The following is a 15,264-nucleotide window of genomic DNA, read 5'->3' as shown; positions in this document are numbered from 1 at the left end:
TAAGGCATCAATACCTCAGTATTTTCCTGGTACCGATTTTTTTAGCGTCCCTCCCTCCCTCAGTGCAGAAAAGGCTGTTTGTTCCCACAGGGGTGAGAGACTCTTCCGACCTGCTTTCAGAAGCAGCTGAAAATGAAGGGCAGTCCTCAGAGTTACTCTACAATTCAGCTTGGTGAAGGGCAGGTGAACTTGTCTCCAGCCCCTCTTAAAATATTTCTGGCCCTACTGCAGGGGAGATGGATGCCACTTCAACTGGGTCAAAATGACCCTCTGAGAAAGCGAGTGGGAAGACTGACAGCTTTTTTTTGCAGGGTTATTGGGCAGAGGGACAGCGTACAGCCAGCTTCTTTCATAATGTGAATGTGTGGAAGATGTTCCAAATCTCTTTTATTTACACTGGGTATTAATTCCCGTTATTTCCCCCAATATTATCTTCTTTCAGTAAAATACCATTATCAGGGCATTGAGTCAACTGTCTAATACAGTCAAATAAATACTTTCAGTTCTTTGTTTTGCATTGTCACATGTTGGCAGTTGCAGTTCTTTCATTTTTTGTTTTTTTCTAACTAAGGGAAAATAAAGTGTACAGCTGCTAACGTGTTCTTTTACTGCATACTTATTCAAGTTGACACTATTAATGAAGATGCACTTTACAATGCATTATTTGTAAATTTGCCACATGGTCAGGATTATGCTATAGAATCTTTTAAATTAATATAGGAAGTTTTCAAATTATTTTATAATATATACATTTGCATTTTAAAATGCAATACAGAGACTCAGGGCAAAGTAGAAAAAAATCTTTAAAAATTGGGAAAAATTAATACAATATGGGGACTATTCTTGATTTTTCTCATACCTGTGTCATATTTCTGAAATTTTATGCTGATACCCGAACAATTTTTTTTCTTTGCAAATTGGATCCTATTGCCAGCTGTTGTACTAAATACCATGCTTTGGCTCTCATTTTTATCTGGCTGCTACTAAGCTCTTTGATGTTTGCATTTAAAACTTATTTTAGACCATAAAAATGTCAGGAAAACAGTATTTTTACTTGGACAACATTTCATTTTTGTGGCCTGCAGGTCATTTTACTGACCAAAACAAAGTCTTACACAATAACATGATGATTATCATTAACATTTATTACTATTTTTGAATACTGTATGAAAAACTGTAGTCCAATAAGGCCACTTCTTTGAAGAATTACAGTATTCTATAGAATTGTCCATATAATTTAGGAACCAGCCATCTCCTTCACCTATTGTTTCCTACATGAATTAGAAATAATACATTTTCTAATGATCCAAATAAAATATTTCAGGCATCTCTGTAGTCTGATTTTATTTTGTACTATATGTTTTTATATTTTTTTATTTTGGCTAAATACAGTATTAATGTAAAATTGTTGTGAAATGTACTTCTTGTGCTTATATATTTATTAACCAGTAGAGGGCTGTCATTTGTTACCTTAAAAGAGCAGAACTTAGGCCTAAATCTTGCAATTCCTTTTGGTGTAATTTTTCTTTGCAAAAGATTAGCGTAATATTTAAAAAGTATTTGTAAAAACACAAGAAAGAACTTGTATAGTAACAGGATAAATACAGTTTGTCTGAGAATTAGCTAAGAATTAGATATGATATGTAATTTTTAAGATGGGAATAATAGGCTAGGAGAATGATATTCAGGGGAGTACATGCTAATACATTTCTGTATTCAACAATGAAGGTTTGCCTTTAATTTTAAACATATTAAAACTTGTGTTATATATATGTATGTAATAAATATTTTGAGTAACTTTAGGAGTTTCATTCCATTAAAAATTATAAACAAAAACAAATTATAGGCTACTTTCAAGCTGATAGATTATATGAGATGGTCAGTACAGCCCATTATCAGCCTCCCAAGAAAGACACTTACTTGCATGTTTTAAAAAGGCCTGTAACAGACTTATTTACTTCATCATATTAACACTATACGAAAGGCAGGTTAATTGTATGGTAGTGCAATAGAACAAATCACTGGAGGTGGGATTAGTATTTGGTTCACTCATTATTATTGGGATGACCAATATTAATATTAATCTTCTCTTTAAGATATGCTTTTGACAGTTTTTTTTTAAATTTTAATTTTGACAAGTTATTAATCATTACTAGGGAAGAGAAAAATGCAAGAAACCATGACTAAGTCATTAATCTGCCCATTTGTGTAATGACAACAGTCTTTTCTGAAAACTAGTAACAGTTCTTGTGCATCATATTAATAAACTTTTGTTACTGGTAATGTAAAGAGCTGAGGAGGACTCCCTGTAAGAAGAAAATCAATATTTAGATAACTTATGCAAAACTTATTTTATATTCTTTCTAAAACATCAACATTTTATTTTGTCTTCCATCCTATCTTTGTATTTACGTAAAACTCAATATTTTGAGCTGTGAAAATGTGCTGAGTTTTTCTACTCTGTGGATTTTTTATCGTGTCTTTGCCCTGGTTTGTTGTTTGGATTTTAGCTTGATCAACCCCATTATCTACAGAGAAGAATCACTGCCTGATTTAGGGGATGTTTTAAACCTCAGTTGTGTTAGCCAACTACAAAGACTAGGGCAAATTTCTTTGAAATGGCCTAAAAATTTTCACATTTTGCAATTTCCCACAGAGCCAATAAATAAAATCTACTGTATTTACCTCAAATCCTATATATATTTTGATTCATTATCTCTGATTAGATTTATCAACATACTAGTTCCTAAAGTCATTAGCTGATGAATCTTAACAGATTAACATTCATAGTCCTGTTATTAGAGTTATCTTGCATCATTATATCATAGACTACATATTTATTCTTTTTTACACCTTTAGTAAAAACAAACAAGCTCCTGTTGGAGCTTATAGTTAAAAGATAAGACTGCTGAAGCGAAATTGTCTGAATTAAAGCATAGTTTTGTTATCCAGGTTCCTGAGGAAATATATTTTTTTTAAATAAGAACAAACTTTCTAAGAAAAAGAGCAAAATTAGAAATACTGGTATTTATCTGTAGGTATAAAGATACATTGGAAATTGAAAAAACTTGTTCCATAATTTGGAAGTTTATTATAAGCCATCTTTTAGCCACATCTATTCATGTTCTTAGAATATTTAGTTCTGAGGTGGGCACTTTCTGTAATTTGTAATTGGCTGAAATAGATTTTCCTCCATCAGTCTACATACAGAACATTCTTTACAAGTTAAAAAATATTTCCCCTATAAAGGAAAACCTAATTATTCTTTTTCAAGGAAGCTATTGTAAAAATTAAACATTACATGCTTTTGCTGGGTTAAAAATGAACTCCAATTAAAGAATTGATTTGGGCTATGGTCTGATGGACAGGGAACATTAGTAAGGGAAAGGTGAGTTCTCGTCCTATATTGGCTCTGCACAGACCATGAGACCCCGGAATTCCTAACTCCTTCACCTTTGTTTCCCTCTTAGGTATAATTGCCATACAAGTAACAGTGAGTGTGTTCAATATTCTTTGTCTGAAGTAAACTCAGAATTAAACATAAGCAGCTGATTTCCACAGTATTTTTTCTCCACAATTACAAAGCTAGGTTAAAAACTTTGAAGATATGTACAGTTTGTACTTATATACCCTGAACAACCTTAATTTTAATATTTTTTCCCCTCTCCTTGTGCACCTTAGACAAATAATATACTTGGTGACCGTGCAGAATATTCCACTTTAATAGTTTCTAGATGTAAAAGTCATGAAGTACAACAAGGTTTCTTTATTGTAGCAATATATAAAAATGATAGATAGGTAAAGTGTTTTAATACGTTACTGATGTTCAAGTGTATCATGCATTTCTAAGGGACATGGTCATATTCACTCAGCAATGTTTAGCTGTTCGTTTAATAGAAGTACTTTTACAAATTAACTGCTTTGTCATTAGCAAAAGAAGCAGCAGTTGATGATGCAATGGGGAATAGTTCAACATGGGTGTATATAGACGATATTACATAGGCATAAACATTTGCACCGTAGTGACCAGTGTAGATTTGTTGTATAGTAGTGGCAATGCAAATCTGGTTTTGCAGTTTTAGTTGAAGATTTTGTGTTTCCTGACCCTAAGTGAAAAAATGTTGATGAAAAACATCACATTCTGAGCGCTACTAGAAGTGTTTTTGTGAAAAGAAGTGATCTTGCAATGTTATTACTTAAAAATTGTTCATCTGAACTGCAGATATGTAACGTTACTTGTTGGAACATGTAGTTCAATGAGTATTTATTTATCCCTCTGATTCCAACAGAATAGTTATAAAATTTAGGGATTAGAACTGGAGCTTTACGAAAATATAAATGACTCTCACTCACAAACCAAATATTCTATCAAGTTGTTACTTTGCTAAAGAGCTTGCAGAAAATCTCATAGAGTAAAACATGTAAGATAAGATTGAGTCAGCATTCTGAAGAGCATGCTTTTTAGGCACCAGGAAAACAGATAGACAGTTAAGGATCTAATTCACACCTCAGCCTGTTATTCTCATCATTCCATGTTGAGAAAGGAGTGATGTACTTGTCTTTCCAAAGCATATTTGCTTTTGTGGGTAAACCAGATTTAGTCATTGTTTTTAAAGCTGTATTCCAAACCCAGTGTATGCTGTGTAAGTGAACAAGATAACTTTGTATAAAGTATAGAGCAACAACATTGCTCTAGTAGCGTCCTTCGGGTAAACCAAACCAAAGGGTGACTGTTCCTAAATTTCACTGGTAAAATATTGTTACCTTACAAGTTAGTATGAAGTATCAGTTTTATACAGACATTTTTCCTGAGGCATATTATAAAATTTACTGTTTCTCCAATACAAAAGTTTAGCAAGGAAACGTACTAACATGACAGTTAAAAACCTTTTCATATTAATCTGAAAAGAGTAAATGTGGTATTAGTATTGTTTCACGTGATAGACGTTTCTAATTAGAAAGCTTGTAGCCTATTATTGAAACAGGATATTGCTGCTAATGTAGGATCACAATTGTAGTAATTTACTTAGCACTTTAATAACTGAAGGCAACTGCGGTTTCTTCACTGAAGGAATATTCTGATTTTCTCAGATTCATACCTCTATAACTTCTTGACTTTTAAAGAGAACGTAAAGTTAACATGAAGCAAACTTGCCTGATACATGGACTTTTCCATTCCTCTAAGCGTTTGGTTATAGAATACATCCAGCAAAGACAGCAATTGCAGCATTTTTACACTGTTGTACGATGTTCTGTTTATGTACTTCCTGAATCAGTAGATATATTCAGGGGAATTTGAGGGTTAAAAACTGAGTTGACCAAATCCACAATTACTAGAATTTAGTGCTGTCCAGAGATGGACAGCAAGCAAGCAGAGGAAATCAGGACTCAAATTTCAGGCTTGCTCTTCTGAAATTTGCACCATCAATTCATGCCTTGCCTGGTGATGTCAACTCTCCTATAATGCACTGTGTAGGTGTGACTGTTCAAGGAAGCCAGGAAAAATAACATCTTACTTTAGATAACTATTTTCTAGGAAAAGAGACTGAGATTTCTGAACAAAGAAAAAGGCTCATCCCTGCTTCTACTACGCCAAGTAAAACAGGATTTGAAAGTAAATAAAACGGCCATCTGCCTAGCTGACATACTCCAGTGAGGTAAAGAGGCTGGTTAAGTGCTTATAGGAAAGAAAAACTAAGTGTCTGACTGAAAATATGATGTATAGAAGCTCTACAGTACAATGTCACTATTTTCTTAGAATGTTTTCATTTGGGGCAGTTCAAAGTGAGAAGTAATGCTACCTCCCATCAGTGTTATATTATTCAAAAGGAAATAGTTAAGGGGTTGTGATACTTTCTCTTCTCTTTATTTCAGTAATTGTTAGCTTTTACATCCTAGTTTGAATGTATCATATTTCCCAGAAACATATCAAGAAAACTAACCTCCTCTTTAGTAAATAGTATCCTGAACATCTTTAGAGCATCTATAAACTTGCATGAATTTCCTGGGATTTATCACGCAATACAAGAATCAAAATTGGAATCTACATCTTTACTTGCATTTCAAATCAATATGCCTTTTCTACTCTTTACTTTCAGTAACTGTATCTGAAAAATTAGATACATACCAAATTATCACACCTCTCAGATTTCTGTCTTAGTAAGATAGTATTATGAATGTGTGATCTGTTCTATTTTTAATGATGTTTTAAATTCAATTTAAAGTAGAGAGAAAACTGTTGTCTTACATTCTTCAGAGCCTGTAGGAAACCTCTAATTACGAAGCAGCAATAATCATTTCATAGTTAAGACTGAAGCTGGCTTCTTATTTTAGACCTGAATAGTAAATTGTCTTTACTGAGCTCCAAGAGTTCTTTGAATCACTTTTAAACTTTGCATGCTGCATTTTAGCCTGGAGTGTATATTTCTAGGGTGTTTGTAGGTTAGTCAGATAAAATGTTTTACAAATACAACAGTCAAAAATCTCATCTGACTGTTGAACATTTTCTTAGATCCTTGAAAATGTGAGGCCTACAGGTGTCCCAATAATTTAATTCTTTTCTTGCTAAGAAAACAAGTACATTGTTTTAGAGATACAGTCTTTGTATGTTAATGAGGAATTATACAAATAAAAAATCTCATTAGATGTGAGACTTGAAAAAAGACTTAAACCACTTTCCAGCTAGGAAAGCAAACAGAATTCTGAACATGTGAGACCACGTAATTAAAGATAATATAGATATTAAAGAGGTATGGATTAAATGATTCTTTATAAAAATGCAGTTTAAACCTGCAGCATAAGCATAATGTAAGACAGACAGAACTAAAGCTACATAGGGTTTTGTTAAAGCAGTCTGTAGAGGGCTGGGGCAAGTCCCTGAGAAGGAAAACCCAAAATTTTCAGATCCAGATGTATGGACAATATATCAGGTAAAGTAGGAAACTAACCCTAATGCTGGTGCAAGATCAAGTTAATAACTATATTTTTTTTTCTTTGATGGAAGTACACACGTCTTGTAATTTTTTCTTGTAGGCTTTTGGGTGCTGCAATGCAGAAGGCTCTAGTGGTGATTTCTTAAATCTTGGGTTTGAATAGAAATATATTCTATGCAGAAAGATACGTGCTTCTAGAAATCTCATGATATATTGATTCATTCTTTCAGATTGCCCATTGCTGCCTTTCCCTCTTCAACTCCCAGTTTCTTGGGTATTCTCTATCATCCCAGAACTTCACGCTGTAATCCCAGTCTACCTTTCCTGTGCATTTCCTATGATTGCTTCAGTCTGATTTTTTTTCCTTAGGTAGGAGGCTTACTTAAATGTATTAAATTGTTTGGACGAAAAAGTTATTTTTATTAATCACAGTGAACAGTCTGTGCCAGAGTAAAAACTTTTTGTTTTTTATTCTGTTAGTCTAAAAAGAAGAAACACTATGTTTATTTCCTTTTAGGCATTTTGACCAATACCTTTTTTTATACATTAGTTTGCTAACTTTGACAGTGATATCCCAGTGAAGGATTTTAGAGAAGCAAAATCAATATCCTTGCTATATTGGTGTTACAATTTTTTAATGTTTTACAAACAAAATTTTTCTTCTGAAATAATTTTAAGAACCAAACATTATTTTGGCTTGCTCGCAAGTGTGTTTAATTGTGTCTGTAACTTGCTGTATATTTTGGCCACTTTTTATCCTGAAAGCCCAGGTTGTGGTCTGGCAGTATGATAAATCTAGCTTTACATCTGACAATAGCTATAAAAAAGGCTGTGATCATATGACACAATTATCTGTAAGGTTCACATCCTACCAGTTCACATTCATGAAAACAACGCTGGTGATTTAATACTAAACCAAATGACATTATGTGAGAATAGTTGTTGTTTACCTTCTGATTATCAGAATGATGCTAGCATAAAATTTGCATCCTATACTTGCCTTGACAAAGTGTGGTTATTTTCTCACATCTGACTGGACTTCTGACTGATTGTAATGTGGTAAACAGGTGTTTCGTAGAATTTGTTTTCTGTGGGAAGTTGTTTGGTTTCTATGGCTTAGAAGACTCTAACTAAAAAAAAAGGCAGGAAAGGCAAGGTTGACATGATTGTAAAACAAAATCCTTATTACACAAATACTGATTCACAAGGTGGGTGTGCAGAATTTTCAAATAAAGTAACTTTTTTAAAAGCATAAGTTGTTGCTTATAAACAACAACATTAATGACTTACTGTAAACCTTCGATAAATCAAAGTGTTTGTGGGCTTTTGCTTTATGGGAGTGTAAAGGGCTGGGATGTACCTGAAAAAAGAAAAGTGAGTGGTTAGTGTTTGAAGTGCAATGTACTTCTCAAATAATATTTGAGATGGTATTCTTTCTGGAAATTATGCACCTAGACAGAACAAAGGCTAGCGCATCAGAAGTAATGATTTTTCGACATAATTCGGAGTAGTAGATATATGCATATTGCATTTACTAATTGTATTCAGCAAATGAATTTGAAAAGTGGTACAATGAAACTCAGAAATAGGTGTTGAGGCTGATTAGGAACAATGGCGAGATCACCTCTGGTTCATCTGCAGGCAGACTACTGCAAGGAAATGAGATGAAATGTTGCAAATATTCTGAACTACCCATTAACATGTTCAATGTAAAAATACAATACAATAAATTGAGACTATTTCGTATAAAATAAATGAAAGCAAGGTGTATAATATTCTAAAATAACTGGGTTTTTTGAGTCTAAAAATAGTAGCTTCTTATTTTACCCACCTTTATTTACATTAAAGCCTATTGCCATCATTGATGATCTCCGAATCCTTGACCCTGTTACCTTCTTTGACCCTATTATCAGCCATCTTGGAGCTTGAAAATGAATGGCGTTGCTTGAATAGAGTTACACATTTTCAGGTTTCCCAAAATTTCTAATAAGGAAGGGTGGTTAAAATTACGATTACTTGAAGAACGGACTAAGGAAACAGTATCCATTTTTTGCAATAACCATAGCGATTCTGCCAGCCCTCAGTGCTACTTAAGCAACTATTTGGGAAGCCCAGGCAGAAAATAATACCGAAGGGCTCATCCACATAAATATGCTCCAAAAAGAACCTGGAAGATGGGAGAACGTGAAGGCTTTTCCTACATGGTAGTTTAATTTTCTCTTGAATTTTGAACTTTGAAGTCTTAGGCAGCATTACACTTTCTTTTGCTGTCATTGTATCATGATTTGCCTCTGATGCTTCGAGACAAAGACTGAATTACTAGCGATGGTTTCCATAGCAATTACAACTATTTGAATATGCATGGAACTGCTTTCTCATTGTTTCCATTTTTCTAAGGATTTTTATTTACCAGATAAATGGTGCAAGTTATAACTTTATTAACAAGCTGCAGGGGGGATTTGTTGATTTTTTTGGGGAAGGGAGCAGCTGTCTTAATCATGGCTTTACTCTTTTTGCCAAAACCATAGTGAATAATTTGGCAATTTAAAAAAATACCATTATTATCCCCCCACACTTGTAGCTTAATGGAACATGTATGTGTGCCACAGCCATTTCAGTTCACAGGGCATTGTCTTCATGCAGATAGATCATAGTTTAAGCTGAGAGTGGTTGAGATTGTGGACATGCTTAATTTTGCTGGCTGTTCTTCAGAGTGGAGTCAAATGGAGTGAGTAGTATTATAGCTTGTCAGGTGACATCTGTAAAATCCTTTATTTTGTGTTTGGGCACTGACTAACAAAAGAGAATCAAGCGCTATTTGGGATCTTCAAACTCTACTGCGATACAAAAATCAAGTACTGATAAGCAGATTTGGTCCAGTTCTGTGCTTCCTTTTGCCCTTGAATGATCTATTGACAGGACTTCTGAGTTATGACAAAATTATCCATTATGTCTACTACATATGTATAATTTTCTAAATTATACTGTGGTGATATCTTTGTCAATGATCTGGACGAGGGGATTGAGTGCACCCTCAGTCAGTTTGCAGATGACACCAAGTTGGGTGGGAGTGTTGAGGGCAGGAAGGATCTACAGAGGGATCTGGACAGGCTGTATCAGGTTCAACAAGGCTAAGTGCCAGGTCCTGCACTTGGGTCACAACAACCCCATGCAATGCTACAGGCTTGGGGAAGAGTGACTGGAAAGCTGCCTGGCAGAAAAGGACCTGGGGGTGTTGGTCGACAGCTGCCTGAATATGAGCCACCAGTGTGCCCAGGTGGCCAAGAAGGCCAATGGCATCCTGGCTTGTATCAGAAACAGTGTGGCCAGCAGGACTAGGGAAGTGATTGTCCCCCTGTACTCGGCACTGGTGAGGCCGCACCTCGAATACTGTGTTCAGTGTTGGGCCCCTCACTACAAGAGAGACATTGAGGTGCTGGAGCGTGTCCAGAGAAGGGCAACGAAGCTGGTGAAGGGTTTAGAGCACAAGTCTGATGAGGAGCGGCTGAGGGAACAGGGGTTGTTTAGCCTGGAGAAAAGGAGGCTGAGGGGAGGCCTTATTGCTCTCTACAACTACCTGAAAGGAGGTTGTAGAGAGGTGGGGGTCGGTCTCTTCTCCCAAGTAACAAGTGATAGGACAAGAGGAAACAGCCTCAGGTTGCGCCAGGGGAGGTTTAGATTAGATATTAGGAAAAATTTATTCACTGAAGGGTTGTCAAGCATTGGAACAGGCTGCCCAGGGAAGTGGTTGAGTCACCATCCCTGGAGGTATTTAAAAGCCATGTAGATGTGGTGCTTAGGGACATGGTTTAGTGGTGGACTTGGCAGTGCTAGGTTTATGGTTGGACTTGATGATCTTAAAGGTCTTTTCTAACCTAACTGATTCTATGATTCTATATAGCAACAATTAATTGTTCTGCATAGTAACTTTTACAAAGAAGAAAAGCACACTTAATTTGTAAGTTAAATTAATTCAGCACTGGGAAGGGCCCAGTAGTTCACCAGGAAGTTATGAAAACAAGAACAGAAGAGCATGTATTGTACATGGAAACTGTTAGAGTTCTTTATCAGAAATAAATGTCTGTCTTGACTCTTCTCACAGTTGGCCAAGTTTAATTCAGTGGATTCGTTGTTGTATTACTTGCTATTTCCTGGCAGAACTTCTGCTGTGGAATCTCTCTTAGTTCCCCTAGTTCTTACATTTTGTCCTCTCTTCCCTTGCCAAGCTTCTGTTGACACTTGGTTTGTGGTTTCTCCTAACAAAAGTAGGGGTATAACTTTCTTCTAGAGAGTTATGATTTACATCTTATTATTTGCAGTTTGTTTCGTGTCAAGTTCTTTTGTACTCATACAGCCAAAAAATAGAAAGCTACGCAGATTTGTTATGAGGTAAAATGTCTGACTCTATATAGTTTCACAGATGGAACGGTGCTAGTTTCACAGAGGATGTGCTACTAAAACTAAAAAGGAACAGCATGAAAAACATTTTATCTGTAAGCTAAGATCCTCATTGAAATGTCTGTATTTGGTATACAAAAATGGTGACTGAATGCTTAAGGTGTTTGTTAAGAAATGAACTCAAGCTGTACTTCTTTTTCAAACTTTACTGTGACAGATATACTAAATTTTCTTTGGCTTTTAAAAAAGTTTTCTTCCTATGGGAAATTTAAGAAACCAGTATTGCCTGAGATCTCTGTAGAATTCCTGCTGAAGTTTGTCAGCACTTTTGAATGTAACCACTCACTTTGCACAAACAAGACAAGAATTTAGAGTTGAATTCTAGATTCTGCCACGAGATGTGCATATGCTACTCCTGTGGATCCTAAAGAATCAAAGTTAATTGGAGTAATTTACTGCTGAGCTGTGTGGTGCATATAATCAAAATATATAGACTGACAAGAAAATCTACAGTCAAGCATATTCATTTTAACAAATGAATGGTATAATTCCAGTACCATTAATAGCTCATTATGGGTGAGTATTATTTGTTCTGCTATGCCTTCTTTGACACACTCTTAATGTACCAAATCTGCCCTCCCATCTTTCTTTGTGCTGTTATCAACCACTGTCTCCCCTCTGGATTTTTTTCACAGAACTTCTCAATGCCCTCCACCCTGTAAAAAAACCATTTTGCTTCTGAAAACAACTACTGGAAGGGGCTCCTCTCAGAATATGACACATACAGGGTGAGACACAAGGGACAATACATATCTAGGGTTGCATGGCTGAGAAAGGTAAGAAGTTACACATTCATTGGTGGATTGTCTGACATCCCATACAGATGCATACAATTAAAAAATATCTCCAGTGAAGTCTGAAATAATTTTCTTTCTGGATTTCACTGTACCCCTTTCTTAACGCTCTTTTAGGCTGCAATAGGTAACAATGTGCCCCTTCTGTGCTGTCAGCATGTGTGGTTAATGCTGGCTGTTACCTTCCTAGAGAGACCCCGGTACTGTCAGTTACGAATGGAGAGCTGCAGATGGAAAAAAATCTTTGCCTTGAGTCTCTTTGCATCCTTTTCTTCAAGCAGTGTTGCTGCTCAAATCCCATTCTTTCTTTGCAGTCCTATCCCATTTATTCTCTCCTTTTGTAATCTCTCCTTTTTGCTGCTCCAAACCTCTTGCCTTGCTTCCTTCAACTTCCTAGCCTCCTTTTCATCTTGAAGACACTGGATGTAAGAAGTTTACATGGGTTTTAAAAAAGTAATGGTGTTATAAAACACGCAAAGCTATGAAATACCAGGACCTAAGCTCTGGAAGGAGGAGCTCCTATTCAGGAAGTCTGACTATATGCTACCTGTGCTTTCACTCTTCCCTAGGAATCCACAAAAGGTTACTGTCAGATACAGACCTTTGCTCTGATCTGGGTTGGCTACTCTTATGTTCCTGACTGCCAGTGTTTACACACCTCTGTGAACACGTGTATATTGACTAGAAAGTTTTTTGCATGCCATGTCTGTGTATAAACCTGACAATCTGTCAGTACGAAACATTAAAAAAAAAAAAAAAAGGTTATATTTGAGCGCAAGCTTCCTCTACCACCTTACAGAAGATTCTCTGCCCTGTCAGCCTACAGGCTGACACATATGTTAAAAGACTGTTTCCCCTAAGAGAGACAATTTAAAACATTCCTGTTTTTTTCTTTGGCTTGTCCAAAACTCAGTTGTGCTGCCATGTTGAGTCCGTTCTGATTACTGCACCCCACTACTTCACATACATCTGAGGCAATTCTTTTTTCCTGTGTTATTTGACACTGATGGGAATACTTGATTAGCCTCCCAGATTCTAAACATAACTGTGTTCTAACAATTTGTCCTTAGTTGTTATGGAATTGAAACGGAAATGAGACTTCCTTCATTGGATTACTTTCTCTTGCCTTTTAATGGATCCTGACCAAAAAATCTTTCTTTTCTAGAATTATTATCCATCAAGCAATTCTGGGCCATTGTCTTTTCTCATCAGCAGTGAGCATTTTTTCCTTTATAGCATTGCAGGCACAGAGCTTAAAGAAAGAAGATGGAACTCCTCAGTTGTACCTAAATCTCTGTGTATTTTCTTGCTGGGAAGTGATGAACATTATTGAGAGGGAGTTTTTCTGTTGGAATGTGTGCAGTTAAGGGACTGAAAAAATAAAATTGGAAACTTTTATTTATATGGGGCTCTTAATAGAATGCTCATATCAATATTTAGAGAACCAGATCTAGATCATTCCTGCAATTTTGTATCGCCAACTACTCCTAGCCTTTCTGTTAGAGGATACTGAAAACTGTATCTTTGCAATTATTGCAATTCATTAACCTTTTACATCTTTACTTTTTAATTATTTATGATATTGCCGAATGACCAAAAGCTGTCTGAAATACAGATTATTTTGAAGATTATCTGGAATAGTGTTAAAAGCCCCCAACTTCTTTCAGTCTTTCACACAGCTAATGAGTTCTAGAACATAAAAGTGACAGTCTAGTCTTGATAATTCTAATTTTTTTTAAACTTTTTGCCTTTTTTCAGTATTTAATAGGCTGCATAAATATTCTTAGCTCAATGTCAAGCTTTCAGTTTAAACCAAACGTACATTTTATTTCTGGATTTGGGAGTCGCATTCATGTATTATGAGTTTCTGCATTTATTTATCTTATCTAAAACTCAGTATCACTAGCATTGTCTTCAGTAAACACAGTTTCAACTTCTTCATTTGAGAGCTCAGATTATCATTTAGACTCTATGTATATATACCTGAACACTAAATAAATTTACCTGTGCAAAATATTGAGTGACCCACTAGACACAAATTTGGAAACCTGAAGTTGTAACTGTAAGTTACTTTTACAAATCTGTAAAATCCCTGTGGATTCAGCTTTATTTTTTTTGGTTCCTCTAATGAAAGGAAAACTCCTCAGAAGAGGTAGTTACAAAACTGCCAAGTGGTGCTCAACCATAATTTAAGGGTTTTTTTAATCCTTGCACACTGTTGCTTAGTAAATTAAGTTAAACTAATCAATTCAGTCTGTAGTATACGTAGCTTTAATTTTTGTAGCTTTATTTCAATTTTATTTAAATGAAACTCTTACTTCTTACTTTTGGATAAAGTTGTGCAGATGTAGTCATCATTGTAGGAAAACAGTGGGGGAGGGAGAACAGTAATATATATATGAAAAAAAGATGTTGCTAAAATTCACAGAGAATGCGATCACTTTGAATGTGGCAATGTATATTGGGCAGGGCTTCTGATTTTAAAATATTTTAAAGAGTTTTGGAAAATATGTCTTGATCTAACTTTTTAGCCTTTGAAGCATTCCTACATGACCCCATTTGCAAATGTTCATAATCCTATAAGAGATATATAATGAGGTTCTTAAAAACCCTTGAACATTGATTAAGTACTTTAGAATCTAAAGAATCATAGTCATATTCATGCATAATAAAACAAGAGTCTTTATATTAAAACTAGTTACCTGCAAAGTCCTCTAGGCATTTTACTTTTTAATTCTCTCTGCCCTAAGTCAGATGTTTGATTCCTCCTGCAGCCAAATCTCCCATTTAGATTACCAGGGAATTCAGGATTACACTTTCAATGCCTTAGCCAAAGTGTACACATATTGGAAAAGGAATAGATAAATGGATGACTGGGAAACACAGCAGATTCAGGTATGTTTGTACTGTACTTTGTCCTGTTTTTCACTAGAATGACCTGCCCATAGTTAACATTTAGTCATATATTTTTCAATCTAAAATAGTAAATACTAAATTATTTCTAATGCCATGTTTTGATAACATTTGAGTTTTAATGGTATGCACCGAAGTAATGAAAATACACAGGGTTAAGGATGATT

The 15,264-nt window shown here is 35.2% G+C and overlaps 1 long non-coding RNA gene across 1 annotated transcript in view; it reads left to right on the top strand.

The window, feature by feature from the left end:
• Positions 1-12,134, top strand: part of LOC140658865 (uncharacterized) — a 49,838-nt gene extending 37,704 nt beyond the window's left edge. Inside the window, exon 6 of the long non-coding RNA XR_012044901.1 lies at positions 12,026-12,134. This is a non-coding gene — a long non-coding RNA (uncharacterized lncRNA). The remainder of the gene's footprint in view (positions 1-12,025) is intronic.
• Positions 12,135-15,264: the final 3,130 nt, after the last annotated feature.

Source organism: Ciconia boyciana, chromosome 13 (genome assembly GCF_034638445.1).
Source record: "Ciconia boyciana chromosome 13, ASM3463844v1, whole genome shotgun sequence".
Taxonomy (NCBI): domain Eukaryota; kingdom Metazoa; phylum Chordata; class Aves; order Ciconiiformes; family Ciconiidae; genus Ciconia; species Ciconia boyciana.
This window is presented reverse-complemented; position numbering and strand designations above follow the sequence as displayed.